The 27,927-nt window shown below is 43.5% G+C and overlaps 1 protein-coding gene and 1 long non-coding RNA gene across 10 annotated transcripts in view; both read right to left on the reverse strand.

The window, feature by feature from the left end:
- Nucleotides 1-27,773, reverse strand: LOC309632224. The gene is made up of 3 exons (XR_014246795.1): nt 12,855-27,773; nt 4,410-12,540; nt 1-4,066 (listed from the first exon to the last, which is right to left on the reverse strand). It is a non-coding gene; the product is annotated as an uncharacterized lncRNA (long non-coding RNA).
- Nucleotides 1-27,927, reverse strand: part of PDE1C (phosphodiesterase 1C) — a 613,608-nt gene that overhangs the window by 445,063 nt on the left and 140,618 nt on the right. The window lies entirely within an intron of this gene.

A 27,927-nucleotide genomic window follows, 5' to 3' on the forward strand; every position in this document is an offset into this window, starting at 1 on the left:
CTGGCCCTGCTCTCCTGAGCCTCCCCACTGCCTTGCAATAGTGACGCCACTCTATGCCCCAGGTAACTGCCCTGCCGCTGGGGGCAAACCAAGGCAACATTCCAAGGCATCTTGGAATGAACTCCCAAGACAGCATCAGAAGCTGAGGCAAACTGACAGAATGTGATTCCAAGCTCCAAACCCACCTTGGAAACACTAAGCCACCACCTGCTGCTCTTTTGGCAGGAGGAGGTGCTTTGGGCCCTGAAGACTACATCCCAGGGAGACTATGCCTCGAGAAAGAAAAGGGAAATTTATATTTCCAGAGCAACTACTCTATACGAGCCCTGGGCTTTTTACACACAATTCTATCCTCACCACTACCCTGTGAGATAGACATCGTATCTTCTTTTTCCAGATGAGCAAACAGAGTTCCAAAGAGGTTGAGTAACTTGCCCAAGGACACAGACAGCTGTTGTGTACAGCTGGCCAGGTTGGGCACTGCACAACTCTAGGAAGCACAAGTCACATCATAGTCACTGTAGATTTATATATTTGTCATGAAAATCTTCCAGCAGAAAGTGACTTTAGAAATCTTTTTCTAATCTGCACAAAGGCTCATATGAGTCAGCAATGGTTCTACTAGATAACCACCACCTTGCTGGTAGGTGGCGATTTGACCCTATGTATGTCTGACTCCAAAGCCCTTGCTCTTTCCCCCAGATGTCTATACCTTCCTTAGGATAACTCCAAGCATTTCCATATCTTCACAGTTCAACTGGCAGAGATGGAGTCATAGACCTCAAGACCATCTCAGCTGCAAAAAATGTTGACAATCAATAATCTACCTCAAAACTTTCCTTCTGCATTGAAAGAATACAAGGCCCAGAGAGGGGAAGTGAGCTGCCCAAGATCACACAGCTAGCTATGACACAGCTGGGACTTGCATCTTGTGCAACTAAAGGCAGGTCCAGCCCTGATACAAAGTTGTTCTAAGCACAACCACAGATGATCAGAGCTAGATTATCTAGGCTAGAGTCTCAACTTCTTGCATCAGAATCACTTTTTTTTGTAGGTGGAGGCAGTGAGTGAATGGTCTTAGCGAGTATCCCTTACCAGACAACTTTCTAAAGTCCAAGCTTAAGAACAAAGGAGGTTGGAGGGAAGGGGGAGCTGAAGGGGCCACAGCTCAGAAGCCTCTCCAGCATAGGCAAGAAGTACATTCCTCTGTAGGCCTGCCAGGTCCTGGGAGGGAAACTGTTGCTAAGTGGAAGCTTCCGGGCCCTCCCCAATGGTTTTCAAGGCAGTAGGCATCCACCTTGAAGGGAGAACTCAGACTCTGCACAGGCCTCCCTGGGAGCCCCTAAAAACCATGGTGACGGTCCCCAAGCAGCAACTCAGTTCTGTCTGGGCTCCAGCCAGCATGACAGGAGCCAAGGGAGAAAGAACACAGGTAGGAAATCTGAGCACTTAATTTCCTATTCCGTGGAAGATGCCAATTAAAACGCTTCACCCTTCTGAGGCTGCTTTCAGCCCTGCTCCTGTTGGTGCCTCATTAACAGCCCCTTCCAGATGCCCTAAGGCCCACCCAGCTTCCTTCCCAGACAGTGGAGCCCAAGAATCCCCAAGGTAAGCTAAACAGCATGATGGCCTTAAAAACCTCTAGAACCATGGAGACTCCCCCTGGACACTGAAGCTTAGGGAGCCAGCGTGACCTGCTCGAAATCACTGAGCTGGTCCTTCCTGGCTCAACAGCATTCACGAGATGACATTTTAGACATCACTGAACACAGTCACGCCCATCTTCCATGAAGCTGGCCCATCCATTCTCTGCTTGAGTCACTGACACTGACCCAGCACACAGCTAGTTAGGAACCAGGCAGGAAGAAGATCCAGGACTCCAGGCTCCCAGGTTCCACACCTTGCACACAGCCCAGGAGGGAAGAGACTAGTGAGTTACCTGCAAACTGATGCTGGAAGAAGCTTTTATGTAACTCCTAGAACAAGGGCCTAGTGACCACTAACAGTTCTCTCTGCACAGCTGTCTTCTAGTTTAGCATGCTTCCATTACACTTAAGAGTCCAATTTTTATAAAGTAGGAAGACCAGCTTACCTTTTCACAGGGGCAAAGTAAATCTTAAAGCCAGCATGTGGGGATAATTATTTAAAAGAGAAATACATTGAAAGAGTATGGGAAAGTTTAATATTTTCATGTTACTAACATAAACATGCACATAGGTGAAATAATAGTAAAAAACACCAGAGCCAACACCAGTTAGTAAACTGAAAGCAAAACTGTTTTTTATAATACAGCTTAAACAAATTCGGCTTATCACAGAGGTGTAAGAATAATATTAGAGAATCTATTAATCTTATAATTTAGCATACTAAGAAATTATAGAAGAAAACAAAAATACCATATCCATAGATGTAGGAAGAGTCTTTGAAAAAAATCAAAGAATACTTATTCATGAATAAAAGAACAGAATAAACAACAAGGTCCTACTGTATAGCACAGGAAACTATATTCAATATCCTGAGATAAACCATAATGGAAAAAAGAATATGTATGTATATATATATATATATATATATATATATATATATATATATATATATATATATATGTATAACCGAGTCACTTTGCCATACAGCAGAAATTAACACAACATCGTAAATCAACTATACTTCAATTTTTTAAAATGAATAAAAGAACACAAACAAAAACAAAACAAAAATGATGATCCAGCAATTCCACTCCTAGGTATATACCCAAAAGAACTGAAAGCCAGGATTCAAAGTGATACTTGTATACCAATGTTCACAGTAGCATTATTTACAATAGCCAAAAAATGGAAACAACCCAAATGTCCATCAACAGATGAATAAATAAACAAAATGTAGTACACCCATATAGTGGAACATTTTTCATTCATAAAAAGGAATGGAATTCTGATATTGATACATGCTACAACATGTATATACCTTGAAAGCATTATGCTAAGTAATATAAGCCAGACACAAAAGGACAAATGTTGTATGATTCTACTTATATGAGATACCCAGAATGGGCAAATTCATAGAGATAGAGAGCAGAATAGAGGTTACCAGGGAGTGGAGGGAGCAGGGAATGGGGAGTTATTATGTAATGGGTACAATTTCTGTTTGGGCTGATGAAAGAGTTCTGGAAATAGATGGTAGTGATGGTTGTACAACATTGGGAATGTACTTAATGCCACTAAGTTATAAACTTAAAAATGGTTAAAATGGTAAATTTTATGTTATATAAATTTTACCATAATTTTTAAAAAACCCAATAGTAGGAAAAGAAAAAACACGATTAAAAACTGGGCAAAAACATAGCCACTTCACCAAAAAATATATACAGTAGGCTTAAAAAGCACATAAAAAGATGATCAACATGATTAGCCATTAGAGAAGTACAAATTAAAACCACTATGAGATATCACTACACACTTCTTAGGACAAATAAGATGGCTAAAATAAAAAACTTTGACAATATGAAGTGCTAGCGAAAGTGCAGAGCAACTGAAACTCTCAAACATGGTGAGAATGCAAACTGGTAGAGCCACTCTGGAAAATAACCTGGCACCTCCTTACAAAGTTCCACATACACTTAAGTATTTATCTAAAGAAATGAAAATTTAGGCCACACAAAAACCTATATACAAATGTTTATGGCAGCTCTACTCATAATCATCAAAACCCAGAAACAACCCATATGCCCTTCAGTGAGTAAAGAGACAGACTGTGGTACCTCCACGCAATGGGTTACTGCTCGGCCACACAACAAACTTCTGATATTTGCAACTTGGATGAATCTCACAGGCATTAGGCCAAATGAAAAAAGTCTCAAAGGTTATATACTGTAAGATTCCAATCATGTATCATTCTTGAAAAGAATAAAATTATAGTGACAGAGAAGAGATTAGTGGTTGCCAGACGTTAGAGCTGGAGAGAGGGTTTAAAGAATAGCATGAGGGAGGTATTTGGGACGCTAGAACTGTTCTATAAACTCGCTGGCAGTGCTTATACAAATCTAAGCATAAGTTAAAATATTTAGGGGCTTCCCTGGTGGCGCAGTGGTTAAGAATCCGCCTGCCAATGCAGGGGACACGGGTTCGAGCCCTGGTCTGGGAAGATCCCACATGCCGCGGAGCAACTGGGCCCGTGAGCCACAATTACTGAGCCTGCGCGTCTGGAGCCTGTGCTCCCCAACAAGAGAGGCCGCGATAGTGAGAGGCCCGCGCAACGCGATGAAGAGTGGCCCCCACTTGCCGCAACTGGAGAAAGCCCTCGCACAGAAACGAAGACCCAACACAGCCATAAATAAATAAATAAATAAATAAAAATTTAAAAAAAAAAAAAGAACAGCCTTTGTTTAAAAAAAAAAAAAAAATATTTAGAACCATACACCAGAAAAAATTCTGTGTTAAAAAATAAAATTCAAAACAAAACAAAACAAAACTCTCTCAGCAAACTAAAATTATAAGGATACTTCCTTAATCTGATAAAAAGAACCTACCAGACAACTAGAGAAAACTTCTCCTTAGTGGTGAAAAATGAGAAAGATTCTCTTTAAAGTCAGGAATGAAGTAAAGAGGCCCGTTATCACCACTTCTGCTCAACCAGGAGTCCTAACCAGCAGAGGTTATAATTTTCACCTAGGAAATCCAAGAAAATTCACAGGCAAATAATTATAATTAACAAGAGAGTTAAGCAAAGTTGCTGGATTTAAGGTTAACAATAAGAATCTATTTGCACTGGCTTCCTTTACACCAGCAATGTACAATTAGGAAGTGTAATTTTTCAAATGATATCCTCTACAACAGCAATAAAAATTTACAAAGTGCCAAGGAATAAATCTAGCTGAACAATCAAGATCATTATGGAGAAAATTATAAAAAGTTATTAAAAGATATTAAAGAAGGCCAGATCTTTGCCATGAATGGGAAGACTCAACAGCATAAAGATGTCAATTCTCTCCAAATAAAAGTATACGTTTTAACTGAATAAGTATTCATAAAGCATTTAGAACAGTGCCTGGCACATAATAAGTGATATATAACTGTTGTTAAACAAATAAATCAAAATTCCACCAAGGCTTTCCATGGAACTTGACAAGCTTGTTGTAAAAATTTTTAAGGCAGAACAATGGTCCAAAAATAGCCAAAGCAATCTTGAAGAACAGAGGTGGGAAGAAGGATAATTCTCATTCTATTAGACATTAGCACTTAATTATGAAGTCATTAAGAATGTTTTAATTAGCCCCGGAGCAGACACACAGAGTAATGGAACAGAATAAAGAGTCCTGGAATATTTGCTATATGAAAACTTGATATATAAGAGAAAAAGCATTATAAATTAGTGGATGCTGGAACTGTTCATTACCCTTACTGGAGAAGAAATAAAGTCCTAATTCACACCATGTACAACTTTCAACTCAAGGTAGAATAAAGACCTATATTTGAAAAGCAAAACTTTCAAAAGAAAGTATTATTTCCTCAGGGTAGAAAAAGATTTCTTAAGCAAGATGCAAAAATCACAAACCATAAAACAAAAGATTAAAAAGTAAACAAAGTGTTTTAAAACTTCTGTGTTTCAAAAGATTCCATAAATAAAGGGTAATATAAACCATGGAGTAGAATATATTTATAACAAATAACCAACAGAGTGCTAGTATCCAAAATACATAAAGAACTCTAATAAATCAATATAAAAGCAACAAATAATATAATTTTTAAAATTATATACGTTTATATAAACAGGCAACTCACAAAGAGAAAACCAAAATAGTTAATAAATATAAAATGATGCTCAAATTCAATTATAATCAGGGAAATAAAAATTAACACAATGAGATATCACCAGATTAAGCATAGTGATAGTCTCTAGAGACAGGGAAAAATGAGGCCAGGAAGGGGTTCACAGAGGGCTATAACTATACGTGTAAATGTGACAGTTATTAGACCTATTCATAAATGTTTGAGTTCCCCTCCTCCGAGTACACAGTAGGATTGCACTTCCCCACCCTGTTAAGCTAGGCAAGTATGTGTGATTTGCTTCTGCCAAGCAAGTGTATGCAGAGGTGTCACTTGTAGGTAGAAACCTTTGAGTCAGTATGCAATCTGTCATCTCTCTTTCCCTTTGTGTGACTGACAACAATGCTCTCAGCCTGGACCCTGGACTGGGCCTCTGCCAGCCCATGAATGGACTTGCAACATGACTACTTGTTTATCAATTTGTCTTAAGCCACTTAAATGTGAGAGCTGTGATGCTTTGTAACCACCTAGAGGGGTGGGTTAGGGAGGGTGGGAGGGAGATGCAAGAGGGAGGGGATATGGGGATATATGTATACGCATAGCTGACTCACTTTGTTATACAAGCAGAAACTAACACACAATTGTAAAGCAATTATACTCCAATAAAGATGTTAAATAAATAAATAAATAAAAATAAATGTGAGAGCTGTTTGTTACAGCAGCATTAACTAGCTCCCTGATTTCATGCTCCCTGATTTCAAACTCTACTACAAAGTTATAGTAATCAAAACAGTATGGTACTGGCACAAAAACAGACACAGATCAATGGAACAGAATAGACAGCCCAGAAATAAACTCATGCTTATAGGGTCAATTAATCTATGAAAAGGAGAATTGGGAGACTGGGATTGACATATATACTCTACTATGTATAAAATAAATAACTAATGAGAACCTTCTGTATAGCACAGGGAACTCTACTCAGTGCTCTGTGGTGACCTAAATGGGAAGGAAATCTAAAAAAGAGGGGATACATGTATATGTATAACTGATTCACTTTGCTGTAGAGCAGAAACTAACACAACATTGTAAAGCAACTATACTCCAATAAAAATTAATTTTTTTTTAATCTCCAAAAAGAGGTAAGAGTATATGATGGGGAAAAGACAGCCTCTTCAATAAATGGTGTTTCCTCTTCAATAAAAGTTGAGGACACTCAACTTTTGCAACATGCAAAAGAATCAAACTGGAGTACTTTATCACATTATATACAAAAATAAACTCAAAATGGATTAAAGACTTTAATGTATTTGCAAATGATATATCCAATAAGGACTTAATCCAAAATATACAAAGAATTCATACCACCCAACAAAAAAAAAAAAAAAAAAACTTGATTAAAAAATGAGTAGAGAACCTGAAGAAACATTTTTCCAAAGAAGACCACCTGGCCAACAGGCACATGAAAAGATGCTCGATATACCAATCATCAGGAAAATGCAAATCAAAACCACAAGGTACCTCCTCATACCTGTCAGAATGGCTATCATCAAAAAGGCAACAACTAACAAGTATTGGCAAGGATGAGAAGAAAAGGGAACCCTCGTGCACTGTTGGTGAGAATGTAACTTGGTGCAGGCACTATGGAAAACAATAAGGGGGTCCCTCAAAAAATTATAAATAGGGCTGCCCTGGTGGCACAGTGGTTAAGGATCAGCCTGCCAATGCAGGGGACATGGGTTTGAGCCCTGGTCCGGGAAGATCCCACATGCCACAGAGCAACAAAGCCCGTGTGCCACAACTATTGAGCCTGCGCTCTAGAGCCCACGAGCCACAACTACTGAGCCTGTGAGCCACAACTACTGAAGCCCACGCACCTAGAGCCCGTGCTCCACAACAAGAGAAGCCACCGCAATAAGATGCCCGTGCACTGCAACAAAGAGTAGCCCCCACTCACCACAACTAGAGAAAGCCTGCGTGCAGCAACGAAGACCCGACACAGCCAAAAATAAAAATAAAGAAAAGAAAAGAAAAGAAAAAGAAAATTTGAGTTTAAAAAAAAATTATAAATAGAACTACCATGTGACCCAGCAATTTCACTTCTGGGTATTTACCCAAAGAAAACAAAAAACACTAATTTGAAAAGATATATGCACCCCAATGTTCACTGCAGCACTATTTACAATAGCCAAGATATGGGAGGAACTTCAGTGTCCATCAACAGATGAATAGATAAAGAAGATGTGGTATATATATACAACAGAATATTATTCAGCCAACAAAAAAATGAAATCTTGCCATTTGTGACAACATGGATGTATCTAGAGTGTATTTTGCTAAGTGAAATAAGACAGAGAAAGACAAATACCATATGATTTCACTATTTGTGGAATCTAAAAAACAAAACAAACAAACAAAATGAAAATAATCTCATAAATGCAGAGAACAAACATGAGGTTGCCAGAAGGGAGGGAGGTCAGGAATGGTAGAAATTAGGTGAAGGGGATTAAGAGGTATAAACCTCCAGCTATAAAATAAATAAGCCATGGGGATGAAATATACAGCATAAGAAATATGGTCAATAATATTGTAATAACTTTGTATGGGGACAGATGGTTATCAGACTTACCGTGGTTATCACTTCATAATGAATGCAAATGTCAAATCACTATGTAGTTCACCTGAAGCAAACATAATACTACATGTCAACTATATTTCAATTGAAAAAAAGAGAAAACTGAGTCAGCATGTATAAAAATTATGCTGAGAAATTTTTCTACCAAGGAGATCCAAGAAATGGGGCAATCACTGGAGAATGTTATGTTCACACAGGATTTCTTTCTTTCTTTTTAAGACAGAAGCTTTTAGAGCATGTTTGCATGCTAGTGAGAATGACCCCATGGAAAGAGAAAAATTGATGAAGAAATGGAGGAGAATTACTGTGAGCAAAGTTCCTGAGAAGGTGAGAGGATACAGGGTCCACTGCACAAGTGGAGATGTTGGCCTTAGACACAGCCCATGTGCTGTACCAGGAGAGAGTACGTGGGGAGAAACAGCAGGTGTAGGATATAAATGCAGAGTCTATGAGTACAAATGCAGGAGGGTGGAAGACGTGGCAATGGGAGCATGTGGAAGTTCTCTTCTGATTGCTTCTATTTTCTCAGGGAAATAAGAGGCAAGGTCATCAGTAGAGAATGAGGAGGAGATAGAGTGAAAATTTTGAGGAGAGAAGAGAGTATATAAAACAGTTGTCTCTCACAGTGGGAGAAGGTATTAAGATTTGCCAGGAAGTATAAGCATCCAATATGAGATTCATTCATGGTCATGAATTTTTCTTACTGAGGTATAACTGTTGTATAATATTATATGTTTCAGGTATACAACAGAGTGATTTCACAATTTTTAAAGGTTATATTCCATTTATAGTGATTATAAAAGAGTGGCTACATTCCCTGTGTTGTACTATATATCCTTGTAGCTTATTTATTTCATACATAGTAGTTTGTACTTCTTAAGCTCCTACTCCTATCGCCTGCCCCTTCCCTCTCCTCACTAGTAAACCACTAGTTTGTTCTCTATATCTGTGAGTCTATTTCATTTTTGTTATGCTCACTAGTTTGTTTTATTTTTTAGATTCCATATATAAGTGATATCATACAGTATTTGTCTTTGTCTGACTTATTTCACTTGGCATAATACCCTCCAAGTCCATCTCGTGGTCATGAATTTTTAAACAAGACAGTCAACCTGGTTATATGTTCTTCTCAGCCACATTCAGCTGCCAGAGAGCAGGCGGAGGGTTGCTGGCTTACCTGGCTATGGGGTTGTGCTAGGCAAGTAAAATAGAGGGTAAGTAGAAACGGTAGGCAAAGGAGTGATTATAATGGTGGCCCATGGAAATGAGATGGGTAAGAAGGAAACTGATGATCTGACAGGGGCAATGGCCAGTGAAAAGAAAGTAGGTTCAATAGTTTGGAGTTGCCAGGGGGCTGAATAACTGTTGGGAGGTGGGCTTCTAGAAGGAATGATCTGGAAGGAAGGAAAGGATCAGTCAACGAGTGGGATATTGTTAATGAAACTATGGGTTGGGAGTGGAGAGTACAATGATTGGTAGCGACAAAGTCTGGGGTATACCCAAGGGAATGAGTGGCTGAGAAAGGACAAGATCATTCAAGGTGAGGAAATAAATTAATAGAGATCGAGGATCACCTACTGGGTATCTCAAAACCACCAAAAACTGTGACAAGAGTAGTGAATCAGGTACAGAAGTCTGCAAGGAATGACTAGAGAGGGTTTATAGATGACTATAATGAGGAAGAGTGGTAGACAGTACCAACTGAGGAAGGAGCCTCAAAAGACCTGGGGGCTTCTCAGGAGGAGGCAAGAACAACGGCCTGAAGTGGCCATGAGGAGTGAGAAGTTCACGTACACGCCGCTGAGCCTGGTGGGCACGGGAGAATAAAACCGCCAGTGGAAGCAATGTCCTCAGAAGACAGCCCAGTTTAAATTGGAGCAAAAAAGGTAAAGTGGTCATTCAAAGAAAAGACTGAGGACACAGGGGATTTTACTGATAAGATACTGAGGGTTCCATAGGGCCCTGTGGAAGGTTTAAGGGAACAGGGAGAAGAGAGAGATTTAGTCCGATTAAAAGATACAAGAGCCATATGGAGATGAGTGTCCAGGAGATGGTGATGGATGACCCGGAGTCTTGACTTCCTGGAGTGCCTGATACAAATGAGTTACTCCCAATGGACAACTAGGGAGAGATGGTCTATTGGGCAGACTGGGGTGGGAAGGTGGGGGGGACAGTTAGGAGGAGGGAGAGTGGGGCTTGCCTGGATCACATGGGCACTACACACTCTTGCGCAGTGAACACATGCATGATGTATATTTTTAGGGAAATGGCTCCAAGACAAATAGCTTTTTACATATGAATGCTGTAAGGGGCGGCTCCACGCACAGGCAGTGCCTGTCTTCCTGGGTTGACGTGCACAGACTACTTACAAGGCAGGGAGAACAAGGAACACTCAGATTAGCCCTTTGAGTCCTTAAATATCAGCAGCTTGGGGTGATGTTTTTGAGTGGGAGGAAGCTGATGACACTAGTTTAAAATGGAATGTGGAAATCTTCTGTGGTTTTCAATGAGTCACACTTTCCTTGACCCACCTGTCACGGGAACTGGCTCTGGGTGGACTTAAAATCGTTCAAACTGCACATCAGAAATAACAAAACACTGTATGTCAATTGTACCTCAATAAAACTGGAAGAAAAAAACAAAAATAAAACAAACAAACAAAATAACAAAACAGTCCTCCTCCATCACACAGATCAGCAGGAAAGTCGGGTCTTCAAGAACAGTGTGGTTGGGGGTAGAGTTGGTGATAGTGGGGCCTGGAAAAGTCCTTCTAATAATCAACAGCTGAAGGTAAGAGTTAGCAGGCCTGGGTTCAAATCCTGCCTCTTTCGTGGGGGAAGTCATTTCTCCAAGTTTTAGTTCCTCTCCATGTAAATATAGGGGATAATGATATTCACATTTGAGAGTAGCTGTGAAGAGAAAGTCTACTGAGCTCTTAGGACTAAATCAGTGCTAGTTTTCTTTATCACCTTCTTTCCCAGAAAGAAACACTGAAATCCGGGACATACAGACCTGAGTAAGAGGACAAGAAAATATCGGTGTTCCTGATCAGGAAGCACACTTAGCCACAAGAGTTTCTGAACTGGCTGTAGAACGAAGCACGTCTCAAAAGCCTTCAAGATGAGGATTTATGTGTCAGTGGGTTTCCAAGGAGATAAATTTTACAAAAGCTACTATGAGACTCACTTCCTCTACAAAAACAAGATAACATCACGCTCCTGCTCTCCGAGAGCTCTTTCTACATTCTGACCATCGATGGAGATGTAGGAGGAGAAGGCCTAGAAGCAGGATGCGAAGGCAACACCTCCACGCCCAGTTTGTGGAATGAATGAATGAATGAATGAATGCTGTGTTTTTCCTTCACGCAGAGATGGGGGGAAGAGAAAGGAGAAGGACATGTAAAAGTAGCCACATGGGGCCCCAGGCAGGAGCACAGAGGCAGGAGGCACAAGTAGTAGTGCTAGATAACAAGAAACAAGACAAGAGCCCAGACTGGTTCTTAAAGCTTCCAGTGCAGTTGAAGGCCATGCAGTCATGCAGCCAAAAATCACACGTGGAAGCGGGCCTCCAGAGCACACTCAATATTCCAGAACCTACTGCCCTGACCTGGGCCAGTCCTGCACTGAAGCAGCATTCTGACAGCAGGTGTCTGTGAGCCCTGACATTGAACGTGGGAAATGGAGTCCACTTTAGTTCTTTTTCCTTTGTGGGTGTTCACTATTTCTACCTAATCACTGGCTCCCTCAGCCTGGGGCACTGTTTTCCAATGAGCATTCTATGGAATACCAACACTGCAAGACAGTCCATGCAGGAAGGGTGTCTTCCCACCAAACAGACCTAAGCTAAAGATTTGGACTCTGCAAAAGCGAGGAGACTCTGAACTCCTTCATCCCACAAATTAATGGAAAGAGTGCAAAGATTCTTTAAAAGATGTTGGCATCATGAAAGAGGAACAGACAAGATGCTCCAAGACTTTAGAAGAGGGGAAGGTTGACAATTTTGCTGAACCGAGAATATTCTTAGAAGGAAGGCATCGTGAAGACCATCTCAATTTTAAGGTTTCTCTTTGATTGTCACATGAGTATCTAGGGCCATTAACCAACCTCACTGTGAGGATAGGTACTTTATACCTGTGCCTCAAAACTACCATTTTGGGCTTCCCTGGTGGCGCAGTGGTTGGGAGTCTGCCTGCCAATGCAGGGGACACGGGTTCGAGCCCTGGTCTGGGAGGATCCCACATGCCGTGGAGCGACTGGGCCCGTGAGCCACAACTACTGAGCCTGTGTGTCTGGAGCCTGTGCTCCGCAACAAGAGAGGCTGCGATAGTGAGAGGCCCGCGCACCGCGATGAAGAGTGGCCCCCGCTCGCCACAACTAGAGAAAGCTCTCGCACAGAGGAGAAGACCCAACACAGCCAAAAATAACTGAATAAATAAATTTATAAAAAAAAAAAAAAACCTACCATTTTTCCCATAAATCCATGGACTGAAAAATATCACATGAATTAAAAGACCGTGGGTAAAAATGTTGTTAACGGGAGTAGGGCAAATATTTCTCAGTGTGTCATCACCCTACCTCCTGTGTTGGAATCACAAAAGAAGCTTGATAAAATGCACACTCCCAAGTCCACTCAGACCTTCTGGATCAGAATTAGAGGGGAGGGTGTCCTAGGAATCTGCATTTTAAGCAGGCTTCCCCCACATGATTCTGACTCATGCTTGTGTCTGAAAACCACTGAACCCGGATTTCCAAAACTATTAAGAGTTCACAACACAACACTGTAAATCAACTATACTTCAATTAAAAAAAAAAAAGAATCATAAAAAAATGGAGTTCACAAAGAGTTTTGGGGAAAGGCATGACTTTAAGAAACCAAGAGCAGAAATTGATGGCATCAAATTCATGGTGACTAACAACAAAGGAAGCCCAAGAAAAGGAACGTGTCAGTTACACGCTAGAACACCAACACTTTTCGGGAAACTGCCTTGACAACAGCCAGTATTTTTACAGTCCCAACAGCAGGGACACTCCCAGGTGGAAGCAAGCTGCCTCAGCTGGTCACAACTTGACAAGAGGAGCCATTAAAAGCATATATTTTTCAATGGGAACTCTATAATCTCAGCAAGCACACTTCCAAGGGTCATATGGCTTTTCACACAAACTGTCAAACTGAAGAGCTAATCTCTTTGAGCACAGCCTCCCGTTGGAGCAGTGCTGGGTGCTCTGCACATGTTAGCTCATGGGGACCCTGGGAAAGCCGTGCAAGGCAGGCCCTCTCTCCTCGTGCTGTTGGACTGGGCCAAGCTTGCACAACCAGTGTGTGGCAGGGCAGGATCCAGCCAAGGCTAGAGGGAACCCAAAGGCCGCGCTCTCTCCTTTGCCATGTGTGCTCCCCAGGAGAAAATGCACTGGCCTCAACACGACAGTGCTAGTGCCCTTGAAAGTTAAATTTCTCCCTGTAAATAAGTAAATTGGTGGGAGCCGTGGTAACCCTGTCCTGGCACTACCATCCAGTCTTGCCCAAGCAGACAGACAGACAGCTCCTCTCTTGGCTTTTCTTTAGCTGAAACAGCAAAACCTCTAAGACCCCTTCCAATCCTGAAATACCCTGCATTTATAAAATAATTATGCAACATAATGAGCTCCTTGGTTGCACAAAGCTAATCCTAAGTCCATTTATGAAGAAAGCAGAATTCACTTCTGTGAGCTCTGCTGCCTCATGCCATTTTCTGGCCCTAGTCCAGCCCAGCCCCTTCCACTCCCCCCTCTCACCCCCGCCCCCTCCCATCCCACCTCTGCTCTCTGCTCACCAGCGAATGACAGCCCACTGAGCATTCTGTGCTCCTGTGTTCTCTTCCAAGTGCATCAGGCATGGACTCAAACTCATGATGAAAGAAGGGCTTTGCCCCCTTAGAGGCAGGTCAGAGGCAGGAGCAGGGGATGGGGTGTATACTCTCCCTGCCCCAAAGCCAACTAGATAATGCCAAGAAAACCTGGATGTTCAGAGCTCCTGCAGGGAACACAGCCCTAATTGGCTATTGGCCATACTATTCCATGTTTATGTATTTGGAATCTTCTTAGAACCCAGAGAAGCAGCACTTGGCAAAAGTGAGCCAGTGGTATAGAAACCTGGAAATGTATAACTTCTGGAAAGTCGTGTCATTGACACATTCAAGAAATATCTATTGCAAGAGGCAGGGAGGCACATTTGTGAAGAAAAGGGGCTCTGGAGTCCAAGAGATGAGCGGTCAACCCTGGCTCTCCTAATTACCAGCTGTGTGACCTTAGGCACGTTAACATTGTAAAGCCTCAGCTTCCTCAGGTGTAAATGGGTTTCATAATAATGTCTCCCTCAGAAGACCGCTATGAAAACAAAATGAGATAACTCGTGTTAATAACTTCTTGTCACAATGCACAGCACTTAAGAGGTCAATAAACAATGGCTATAATTTTTATTAAATGAACTGGGTGACTTCTCTGTGCCAAGCACAATACTGTGCTGAGGCTGATGAGATAAATAAAACATAGTGCCTGCCTTCAAGAAGCACTCAGTGGGGACTTCCCTGTTGGTCCAGTGGTTAAGAATCCACCTTCCAATGCAGGGGACGTGGGTTCGATCCCTGGTCGGGGAACTAAGATCCCACATGCCGTGGAGCAACTAAGCCCACGTGCCACAACTACTGAGCCCACGAGCTCTGGAGCCTGCACGCCACAACTAGAGAGAAGCCTGCATGCCGTAATGAAGATCCTGCATGCCGCAACTAAGACCCGATGCAGCCTAATTAATTAATTAATTTTTTAAAATGCTCGTTAAGAAACACTCAGTGGAAGAGATAGTCATGTAAACAAATAATCATAATCATAACCTTACAGGTTCAATAATAGAAGTACAAAAGTTAGTGCTGTGGAGATCCGGAAGGAGTGACTAACCTCCTTGGGAAAGTTAAGGAAGTCTCCACAGAAGAGATGACACTTGAACCTATAAAGGAGAAGTAGGAGTTAATAGATGAAAAAAAGAGTGCAGCATGTGCAAAGGCCAAGAAGCATTTATGAGTGTGGTGTGTTTGGGAATGACTAGCAGAGATGCTGTATAAGATGGAGCAGGGAACAAGGGCTAGGGCTTGAGAGCCAAGGGCCTTGTTGGCCACGCTCGGGATTTTTGATTTATTGCCTGTCTCTCCAAACAATGTCAGCTCTATGGTAGTAGGGAGGGCCTCCAGGGAGGCATGACAGCAGGGATGGAGAGGAGAGAATGGATTTCACAGACATCTCCAAAGTTGGATTACCTCAACTCAATAAATAACTGAATATACTATATGGGTTATGGTCAAGGGCTGGCTGTTAGTTGAAGTAAGAGATGTTGCCATGCAGGACAGGCTTGGGGGGCCCAGGTGAGGGTTTAAAACATACTTAGTTAATATGGTATATGTTGCATTTGAGGTCCCTGGGGGATGTATAAATACAGAGATTCAGGTGACAATGGGACGCACGGGTCTGCGGTTTGATATAGGCAACGAGGGACTCCATACAGAAACCACTGCAACAGGTGAGGTTCCAAAGGAAAAGAATTTAGTATTGAAGGGAAGACCAAATCCTCTTCAAATCAATATCATAGTCATTGAACACCAAGAATATGAAAATCAATGGACTAGAAATACTCACATGTACAAGCCAGAATCCTGACCTTAAATGAGCTTATAATCTAGCAGGGGAGTCAAGAGAGAAACATATGGACAATGAAAACAGCATGTAAAATTGAAACAACAGCTTGATTCAGCCCCAGAAGGGATTTCCCAGGACCTGGAAGAATGCCTACACAGTGAATTACATAGATACAAAGCCAGATGACATGACAGAATGACAGGAGACCTCCAGAGGAGGTAAGCTCAGCAGAGACCTAGAAGGACAGGTAAGATTCACTACAGAAAAATACAACCTCTACAAATAACCACTACTGCCTCTCATCAAACAGACATGCCAGGACCCACTGCTGCAGCAAATACTCTCTGACCCAGATGTTGCAGCATTATTAACTTCTAACCATACTGATGGGCAAAATGGCATCAACACTTGGGAAACAAAACACTTGGAGAGAAAGACGTTGTGAAAAGCTTCCTTTTGTTTCTGTGCATTGCACATACGTAAAGAACAGGCAGGAGACATGCTGGGTGGGAGCAGCAGTAAAGTTGTTTATGCTCAAGAAGAGAAGTGTCTACAGTCTTCAAATGTATGAAAGGCTGCCATGCAGAAGAGGGACTGGACATAGGTTCTAAGGTACCAATGGATGGAAGCTCTTGGGAGTTAAATGTTTCATGAAACATTATAAAGAAAAGAAAATATCCAATAGTCAAAGATATTCAGAAGAAAGTGGGCCACCCTGGGCGAAAACAGGACAAGTGATTCCCCGTCATCACTGGAATTGTCCAAGCAGGGTCTGGACAACCTCTTATCAGGGACGCTATGAAGCACATTCCAGTATGTCACAGAAAATCCCTTCTAAGATTCTAAGGTTTTACAGTTCTTAAGCAAAGAATCTAGATCATTTCACTAAAGGTGGTGCTTCTAAATGCTTCAAAATATGGCTTGGAGAACCAGCGGTGGGTCTCTCCTTTCCTTACAGTGGGTAAATGCAGGCCCACAGAAGTGGGCATTTAACTGCACATTAGAGGATCTGGTCAACAATAACGTCCACACCTTACTTGGACCATGGGAAATGGCACTAGTGCTGTAAATAAGGGTGTCCCCTCAGTTCCTCCATGGGATGCTGGGGGAAAGGAGAAAGGCCCCTTGAACACCAGCCTAATAAAAATGCTATTCACAGCTGTGGGAAGGGGCCAAAAGATGCCCCAGATCAGTTTGTGGGAGTTGATCATAAAGGGCCATCCCACCACACTGGTGACTATTTTTGTCAATTCTACTTTGGACTAATTTAAAACTTTTTCTTTTTAAGAAATAAGTGCCTTTCACAACCGCGATCTCATGTATCCACCCAACATCCCATGAGATGGTTTCAATTTTGCAGATTAAAAAAAAAAAAAATCAAGGCACAAAAATAAGTCAATCATTGTGTCTTAAGTATAGCGGAGTCACACCTTCCGTGGGGGTGAGGTTCTAAAGTTAGCTCAGAAGACAAATATCACATGTGCTCAAGCATTGCCTTTGAAAATCCCTTAAATCAATTGTAAAGTAGAGTCTCTTTGGTCTTACGTATACAATCCTAAACAGTGCCTGAGATCAATGCATGCAGTTAGGTAGAGTGTTTATAAAGCATATACATGCAAACTGTAAATTTGGAGAATTTTAAATTACATAAAAGAGAGGAAAATGAGCATGTACAGTTAAGTTTTTGTAAATCAAGCGTGCATATGCTACCACTCCACCATATGCATAGCCTATTAAACTCTATAGCTTTGTATTAAGACAGAGGAGCTGCCCTATGTCGGCTAGCCTGGCAGGAGCTGAATGGTTTCCATTTACTGGGCACCTACTGCCTGCTAAGCTCTGCGCTGAGCATTTTATTGAATCCTCTCTACCACCCATCTATGGGGTAGACACTGCTCCTATCCTCATTTTACAGATGACACATTTGAGGGTGAAAGGAAGCAGTGACCCTGGGTCACACACACAGCCAATAAGTAGCAGAGCTGGAGCCAAAGGTCTGTATGATTCAAAAACATGGGCTTACAGGTGTGATTCTCAAATCAGGTGATTCTGCATCAGAATCACCTAGGGAGCAAAATGTTAAAAATGGAGTTTCCTAGGTCCATCTCAGACCAATGGACTCAGAATCCTGGCTCCCTTCCCCAGTGGATTCTGTCTGATGTGGAATAACCACCGACCACACTTTGAGAAATCCTGCTGTAGGCTCTAACTCCCTGCTTTATACACTTTCTACTAAACCACACGTTTGTGCTGCCTGCCTGGTGCTGTCAGGGCTATTGATAAAATGCTTGATGATGATGACTGATAATACTATAGCCACATCTTCTTACCACTCATCTCGGAGGCAACGTGCCCCGAGTCCTTCCAAAAGCACATCCTGCTGCCCGGGGTCTACTTTAATGATTCAGGGCAGAGTAAAGCCCCTGAGATTGTGAGAACTTTTCCTGCATGAAGTCTGTTTTATGGTTAATCCAAACAAGCTTTTTACTTAAAAGATACCCCAAAGGCTGATTACAAGTTTGAGTTTGGCCATAACACACCACGAAGGCATTCAGTCATGGACTTACATTTCTGAATGGAATCATTCCACTCTTTTTGATTGAAAAGGCACACGATCTAGTGCCAGATGGTGACATTTGTACAAGTCAAGCTAGATTAAGTCAAGAGCTTTAGTGAAGCATGATGCAGATAAAGAAAATGATGGATTAAACACACATACACACACACACACACACACAGCTAACGCTAAATTCTTTGAACTGTGGCGGCAGAATCCCCATCAGCCTAGCTCTGCTCCCGGCCTCTGCAGTCCCCAGCCCCTCACAGCTGGATATTCTTCTGCATCCATTCACCTGCAGCTGGCATGTCCACAGACAAGTACGCTTAGGCCTAAGGCAAACAACCCAGGCTAAGCCCCTTAGGTCCTCTTCCAACCCACCTCTGCCTGCACATTTGAAGCTGGGTTGGCCCAATCTAAGCATAGCACAAGCAGCCGGAAGCTGCAGCTCAGGGAAAGGCACCATCATCCACCCAGCTTTCCAGACCAGGCACCTAAGTCATCCACCATCCTTCGCTCCTTTTCCCTCACCTTCCACATTGAATCCATTACCAAGTCCTGTCAATTTTACCTAGTCTGTCTGCCTCTTTCCATCCCACCACTACCAGGACGATCCTAGCTTCCTGTTCTAGCCGCTATGCTCCCTCACAGGATTACTGTAACAGTCTCCTAACTGCACTCCTGCCTCAAGATTCTTCCCTGTCTTGTGGATTGCTCTCTCCCCAGCACCTGCACAGAGGACGTACCTGGCTCAGAGGAGGGTGATATGCACACTAAACCATAGATCCATGAATAACAAAGAGCTAAAAATATTTATAGCCTCTTGCCCTTCCCCCATTCTCCATTCTCTACTCCAAACCCCTTAAACTTTCACAGCTCCCTCGTGCTATTAAAATAAAGCCCAAGCTCCTTGTGATTGCTTACAAAGGTTGGTCATAGTCATCTCTCCAGGTATGTTGTTTTCCACTTCCCTTATCCCACTCTACACTCCAGCCAAAGTGAAATTCTTTTAGCTGAGATCTCATCTGATGGACTGTATCAATCAGATTTCAGCCTGGGGTTGTAAAGAAACCCAACTGATGGCTAATGTGTCCAGGGAGGATTCCATTTTGTATTTCTCTATTATACTCAGGGATTATGAGTATTTTAGGCAAATTCTAATTATTCCAGGGGTGATGATCTAATCGTGTGACGTACAGATCACCTGCATCCCGTCCTGTCTCACTTGCCTACTCTTAGGCAACTGCTCTCTTGTTTTAAAATTATAGCCAATATAATCAGATAAACAATGGGTACCAAGAACATTTGCCAGCTGATTCTGCATTCACTCACTCAGTAACTTTATTGAGCATATACTAGGTGCCCGGCACTGTGCACTATCCCAAGATTACAGGGCAGTCTGCAAAGCAGGAACAGCCCCTTTCCTCATGGAACAATATCCTAGTCGGAAAATAGGCTTTAAACAAGTTATACAATTAATTATTTGATGATGATTTTGTAAAGTATTATAAAGAAGAACCAGGTGCAAGGAGAGCATATAACTAGCCAGTCTGGAGGGAAAAAGAAAAAAAGAAGACTTCTTTGGGAAATTGATGAGTGAGCTGAGACCTGAAGAATAAGCGGGAATTAAATCTGTGGGGAAGACAGGCAGGGAGGAGGCATTCCAAGCAGAGGGAACAGCGTCTCTAAATCTCCACGTGGAAGGAGAATGAACGCGAGGAGGTCAGTGTGGCTGCAGCACAAAGGAGGGTGTGAGAGGACCTCTAGGGAGGCAGACAGCGCCAGAACTTTCAGGCCTTGCAGGCCAGTGCTGCGCAAATGTGTCCCAGACTTTTATAAAATAGCATAAAAATTAAAAGACATAGAAAATACAAGCCCAATTTTTTTCACTATTAGATTTAACAGACATAAAATGATTCTGCCAGTTACTATAAGAGCTTCTAAATGCTTGCTCTCAATGTGTGTCCTTTCTCAGGGCTTACCGGTAACAAGCAGGCACTTGTCCACAGACCACATTTTGAGAGGCACGGTGGATGGGAAGCCATCAAAGGCTTTAAGCCTGGGTAAGGTAAGTTCAGAATTGGGTTTCAGAGATCACTCTGGCTGGTGTGGGGGTAATGCCTTTGGGGCCAGAGGGGCAACTGGGGCTCTTGCAGATGTCTTGGTGAAAGATGATATTCCTTAGCGGGAATGATATTTAACACTTGCAATAACCTACGAAGTAGTCATCAACATTCATTATTAAGTGAGATTTAAGGTCATCTCCAGAAGTAGCATTCACATTTCCCAAAACCTGGTAAATCCAGGCTCTCTGAAGCCTTATTTAAATACAGTTCTTAGGGCCACCTTATTGGTGACCTTATAACAAGATCTTTATTGCTGCTTCTGTAAATAGCCTTTCTATGCCATCTACAGCCGACTGGCCTTTACTGAAACCCCACAGTGATCCATCAGCATTACCCAGCCTTCCAGAGAACACAGCTGCCATTCTTCATGCAAATGCCTTGCAGTGAATGAAACCCCAGAGGTAGAAAGAGAATCTGCTTATAATGGGCTGTGCTTTTCACCATTTTCTCATCTCTCTTAAGCTGATGGATTTCCAAAAGGTCCTGATGACTTTTAAAAGGAGACAATTGAGTTTATGCAGCTGGGGAAGGGAAGGGTTCAGGGGGGGCCAAGAAGCAGCCCAGCTCAAGAACAAGAGCAGAGGACTCTGCCTTTACAGATGGGAGGCACCTGAGACTCGCCTCTATCATGCATCTGCCGCAAGACCCAGTGCCCATCACTCAGCCTCTCTGAGACTTGGTTTCCTCATCTACAAAACGGAGCCAATGATCTCTGCTCTGGCTCACTCACAGGGCTCATGTAAAGATGGTTTCAATTTCATTCAAACAAACATTGCTGTGGCACGAGCAATGTGCCAGGCATTGAGCTGGACCCTGAGCTTACAGACACAGGGCGACAATGTGTAAATAATAAAAGGCAATGCTGCAGGGTGAATGCCCTACACAGACACACACACCTGGAAGAGGGAGTGTCCACTCTGAGGGTAGGGGACAGTGGGTCAGGGAAGCCTTCCTGGATGAGGTGGTGGCTGATCTTTAAAGCAGGGAAAGGAATTTCCCAAGCAGACACTCCTAAGAACACCACCCTGGGCAGCGAGATCAGCAATGATGCATTTGGAAACCACAGGAAGCTCACTACCGTGAAAATGTATGGGAATAAGGGAAAAGGAATAAGGCAGGACAAGGACAGGGGTATCACAAAGGGCCTTGTGCACCAATGAAACAAGGAGATGAGACAATACAGAGCATGTCTGAGGATCTGGGCTGGACCAGACTCCACATTTGAGTGTGGGTCATTTTTGGCATTATTTGTTGTAGCTGAAAGAGCACCAAAAAGTGGTTGTGTACTCATGACACCCCTTCGTGGATACCTCCAGAAACAACAGTGAGACTCTGAGGGGGCTGGAAGTCCTATGATATGCAGGTTGGGGCAAAAGCCAGTGACATCTGACTTGCTAATGTGACCTCATGGGTACTGACAGATCCAGGAAACTCCGGTTCTCTGCACATTTATAAGAAGGTACAAAACTCTGGGTGGTGCCCGGTGGGAAAGAACAACTTTTCTCTACTCAGCCCCCTGAGAGAGCAAGGAAAAAACACTCACCCTTCCTCCCAACTTTAAAATGTAGCCAGAAAGCCCAACAGCTTCCTTCAGTGATATCACCAGATTCCCAAAGCAATCAATAAATGCTATTTTTTAGGCAGATGGGGAAGAGAGAAAGATCCTGACTTTTTCTCTCTACTATTCATCAGAAATAGCATCTACTTAGGGAAATCCATCCACAGTGGGTGAATGTGTGTGTGGTGTGGGGGGGAGACATGTGCATGTCTCTGTGCACTGGCATGTGTGTATGTGTATGCACATGTGAATGTGTGTGCATGTCTGAGTGCCTGTACATGCACGTGTGTGCACACATGTGTAGGTGAGCAAGGGGAGCGCAGAGGACATCTCAGAGACCCCCGCTAGGAGAAGCTGTCCACTTCTAGGAAGGACTGCCGTAGAAAGGGGTCTAGGACCCTACAATCAACTCTATGCTACCAACACAGCCTTTCCTGCTGATGAAATTCTCTCAGGAAATAAAGGCTCCCCCAGAAAGTCAAATGCACATTCTTAAATCTGACTTGGAGAAACATCTTTCCTTTCTCTTAGAAGTCTGTCAAAAGCAGCCATTCTAAAGTAACTGAAACACTCAAACTTTTCCCGTTGCCAAACTCTTCCTAGAAGAGCTATGAAACCCAAGACTCTCTGTTGTGGAAATCACCCACATTGATAACAACAGGTCCCAGAGGTGGGTGAGAGCCCAGAGCATGAACCCAGGGTGGCTGGCATCGCCTTGCAGAGCTGTTAAGAGCATTAATGAGTTAACGGGGGTCAAGGCCACTCAGATGGGAGACACCAACATAAACTGCCCAGATTTATTTCTATGCCAGAGGGGTCCTTTCCCACATTCTTCCCTTTTCTCGCTGAGAGAGCACACACAGGGAGGGAAGGAGAAGGCTTCGGAGATGCGTATACCTCAGTTTGAATATGGCCAGCATACCTAAAATTCTTAAACTTGAGTGTCCATCAGAGCTGCCTGGAGAGTTTGTTAAAACACAGATTCCTGGGCCTCACCCCTAGAGTTTCTGATTCAGTGAGGCTGGTGTAGGCCTGAGAATTTGCATTTTGCCCGAGCTCCCAGGTGAGGTCAGTGCAGCCCAGCCTGTGGACCACATTTTGAGCAGCCCTGGGCTACCACTTACTACCTCTGTGACCTGTGCCAAGTTACCTAACTTCCCTAGGCCTCAGTTTCCTCATCTTTTGGGGTTTTTTTTAATTGGAGTATAATTGCTTTACAAAGTTGTGTTAGTTTCTGCTGTATAATGAAGCGAATCAGCTATATGTATACATATATCCCCTCCCTCTTGGACCTCCCTCCCATTCCCCCCCCCGTCCCACCCATCTAGGTCGTCACAGGGCACCAAGCTGAGCTCCCTGTGCTATATAGCAGGTTCCCACTATCTATTTTACACATGGTAGTGTATTTATGTCAAATCTAATCTCCCAATTCGTCCCACCCTCCCCTTCCCACCTTGTGTCCACACGTCCATTCTCTATGTCTACGTCTCTATTCCTGCCCTACAAAAAGGTTCACCTGTACCATTTTTCTAGATTCCACATATCTGCGTTAATATATGATATTTGTTTTCCTCTTTCTGGCTTACTTCACTCTGTATGACAGACTCTAGGTCCATCCACATCTCTACAAATGGCCCAATTTCGTTCCCTTTTATGGCTGAGTAATATTCCATTGTATATATGTACCACATCTTCTTTATCCACTCATCTATCATTGGACATTTAGGTTGCTTGCAAGTCCTAGCTATTGCAAATAGTGCTGCAATGAACATTGGGGTACATGTGTCCTTTTGAATTACGGTTTTCTCAGGGTATATGTCAAGTAGTGGGATCGCTGGGTCGTATGGTAGTTCTATTTTTAGTTCTTTAAGGAACCTCCATACTGTTCTCCATAGTGGCTGTATCAATTTACATTCCCACCAACACTGCAAAAGGGTTCCCTTTTCTCCACACCCTCTCCAGCATTTATTGTTTGTAGATTTTTTGATGATGGCCATTCTGACCGGTGTGAGGTGATACCTCATTGTAGTTTTGATTTGCATTTCTCTAGTAATTAGTGATGCTGAACAGCTTTTCATGTGCCCCTTGGCCATCTGTATGTCTTCTTTGGTGAAATGTCTATTTAGGTCTTTAATTGGGTTGTTTACTTTTTTGATATTGAGCCCCATGAGCTGTTTGTATATTTTGGAAGTTTCAGTTTCCTCATCTTCTGAATGAGCATAACAGTACCTGTCACCTAGAGTCACCATGGGCATCGCATGGGAGAACCTGTCTTTCAGTGACTAGCACGTCAGAAGCATTCCATAAATGGAATCTAGACTTTTACATGGAATCTAGAATTTTACACCAAGAGAGCCACAAGCTCCCAAGGTACTAATACAAGTGGAATCCTGGGGCCCTGAAGCCCGAATCTCAGAAATAAATTATTGTGCGCATGCATGCTCGTGCGCACACACGCGCACACGCGCACACACACACACACACACGCCCCTTCATTTACTAAAATATTATCAAATCTCTGGGTTCCTTGAGGTTTACCTCTTCTTGAGAAGAAAGAACGCAGCTACAGAGGACAGCCCTACTGGACTCTGGCTTCACCATCATCCAGTCATGAAACATTCATCAGAAGGAGCCACAGTCTGTGCTGGGCACTGGGGACTGAGCTGAACAGGCCCCCCCTCTCCTGTCCCTGAGAATATCATGGAGCCAGGAACAAGCAGATGACTAAAATGCATTGTTTTAAGTACAACACTGGAAATATTATGAAATGCTACGGAAACCAAAGAAGAGCGTGTATTTGTCCTGCCTGCAAGGAAGCAAAGCATTTGAAAAGCTTCACCGAGGAAGGTGCCTGGCAACAAGCCTTGAAGGAGCCACGGGAAGAGGAGAAAGGACACCCCGGGCGGAAACAAGAGCACAGGCAGGACAAGAGATGGCAAGCCTGCGAGTGAACTGGCTCGCACTGTTGTGTGTCCAGACACACGTACGTATGCGTGGACAGGAGGGGCAGAGGCTAGTTCAGACACAGGAAGGGCCTGGGAGACTGTGCTGAGACATACCTCAGGATTTCAGGGGAATAAAGACACACGGAACGTTGACGCAAAGAAGTGACACAATCATACCTGTGTTTTGGACTGAGCGCTGTGGCCGCTGTGGAGGTGGGCTGGAGGACCGAGATTAGAAGTAGGAAAACCTTTCAGGGGGCAAGATGGCAAAAGTCTGACCCAGAGTCATTACATGGGGAAGGAGAGGCGGGAAGGAAACCAAAAGACATTTCACAAGACTTGCCCTCACTGCTTCCTATGTGTTTTATTAGCTCACGTAAGGCAAGGTTCACATAAGGAGTTAATCCTCAGAGACCTAAGCATCTGAACTTTAACAAACGGAATCTCCCAGAAGGTTTCACTCAAGTGGGTACAAGGTATAAGCAGCTTGTTTAATGAAGCTTTCTGAAAGCTTAGTGTAGACCTCCTATTTGGAGTTAGAGATAAGGGGCTCCCACTGTGAGCCTGGCAGTATGACTGTCCTGCCAGCTGACAAGAGTGGAAGGCCCAAGAGAGGGAGTGCCAAGCCAGCTGTCCAGTGGCAAAGCCCTAGGCATCCACATCCTAGCTCCCCTTCCTCCAAAGCATGAGCTGAATGGCAGCCAACTCACCAGGGGGCCTGTATGTCTGTCACAAGCAGCCAGTTCCCTCTGCCGACACTTTTACCAGCCTAGCCAAGGGATTCCTGCTGCCCACTCAGCCTCACCTGGCCACAGGGGTGCTCAGCGGCTCACCTGGCACCCCTGCCCTACTCCGGGTCTGGCTAGTCCCACGGAGTAGTAGGAAAACCACTGGATACACAGTAGTGTGACCTTGGGCAAGTCACTTCTCCTGCCCTCAGTTTCCTCATCTGTAAAATGGAAGCAGGAGCATCTGCTCTACCCCTAAAGTGGGCTATTGTGAGGATTAAATATGACAATGTATATAAAAATGTTTTCTGATCTGCAAATCAGTAAATGGTTCATTCTTTCTACTTCCAACCCAGCCTCCTAGTTTCAGCTTCTTGCTTGTCACTTTTAGCCAATTCATCAGTCCATCCGTCCATCCTTCCACCACCCTGTTCTACAAACATGTACCAAGAACAGTTTATGCATCAAGCTTTTGTGCAGCTGCTGAGATGACTAGGCACACGGTTCCCGACCTCCAGGAGCTCACAGAGAAGCCTCTCAGCCAGAGTTTGATGACCAGGGAGGCTCAATGAAGACTTACTTATACTTAAATGATGCGTCAGAAACCAACTCCCTAAATTCAAATCCCAGTTCCATCATTTACTGGGTGATCATGGGCAAATTATGTGACTTGTCTATGCCTCGGCATCTTCATCTATAAAAGAGATAGATGATGGTTGCACCTACTTTAAAGTGTTGTTGTGAAGATTAAAATGAGTAAATATTTATAAAATGCTCAGAACAGTGCTTGGCAACATAATCATTCTATGAGTGTTTTTATTATTGTTGTTGTCATCATTATTATCACTATTATTATTATCAATTCTTAAGCAATCGTGAAATGGAAGAGGTGGCGGCTGTCTCTTGGGCAGCAGGCCAGACAGTGCACTCAAGTTCACGTTCATCTCAATTGCCCAAGCCCAGCACAGGCTCCTGGCGAGAGTAGAGCCCCAGTGGCGGGGGGGGGGGGGGGGGGCGCTGCCCCCAGCCTACCAGACACCAGAAAAGCCCTGCCTGGCACTCTCTGACTTTGCTTGGCCACATTCTGTCTCTGGGAGCGGAACCAAATACGTTCACTGCATCCTGACAATGCATCTGCAAGAAACAGAGACCAGCCCTAAACAGGGCCGTCCTGCAGCCAAGGAGATAGGTTCAGCAGGCTACGTGCTATCCATCCCATCTACATGCCCGGCAAGTTGGCTGATCTCCAAGGAGCCAGACAGACAGACTCAAAGACACCAGACCCCTCTGCAGAGTTTCCAGGGGCAGCAAATGAAGGAACAAGTGCCCCAAAGGTACAGGACAAATGCCTCTGAATTCGACTTTGCTCTCAGCCTTCCACCAGCTGGGGCCTTTGGGCAAGTTCCCTAACCTCTTAGAATCCATGTGTCTTCATCTATATAATGGGGATAAAAAAAAAACTTCTCAAAATTAAATCATGTCATAGCACAAGGTCCAGCACATCAGAGACATTCCAAACTGTAAGAGGAAATGGAATCTCTACGGAATCTGGTATGAATATTGGCCCTTGTCTGTTAACCTGCCAATTCAAAACACAGAAGCCTGACAATGACTCTCTCACCAACACATCTTCCACGTGCTTCCCTTCTCCCTCGTGAGAGCTTGGCCCCTGCACGTGGCATGACGGAGATGACTGGTGTGCAGAGGGACAAGGGCAAGGGCATGCCCTTCGCGAATTCTCAGCTAACAAGCTTTGTGTGCCGAGCACACCCTGTGCCAGCCAAGGGAATTCAAGATTTTGGGGTCTGGGCTTCCCTGGTGGCGCAGTGGTTGAGAATCGGCCTGCCAATGCAGGGCACACGGGTTCGAGCCCTGGTCTGGGAAGATCCCACATGCCGCGGAGCAACTAGGCCCGTGAGCCACAATTACTGAGCCTGCGCGTCTGGAGCCTGTGC

Source organism: Balaenoptera borealis (genome assembly GCF_965194805.1).
Source record: "Balaenoptera borealis genome assembly, chromosome: 7".
Lineage (NCBI taxonomy): Eukaryota > Metazoa > Chordata > Mammalia > Artiodactyla > Balaenopteridae > Balaenoptera > Balaenoptera borealis.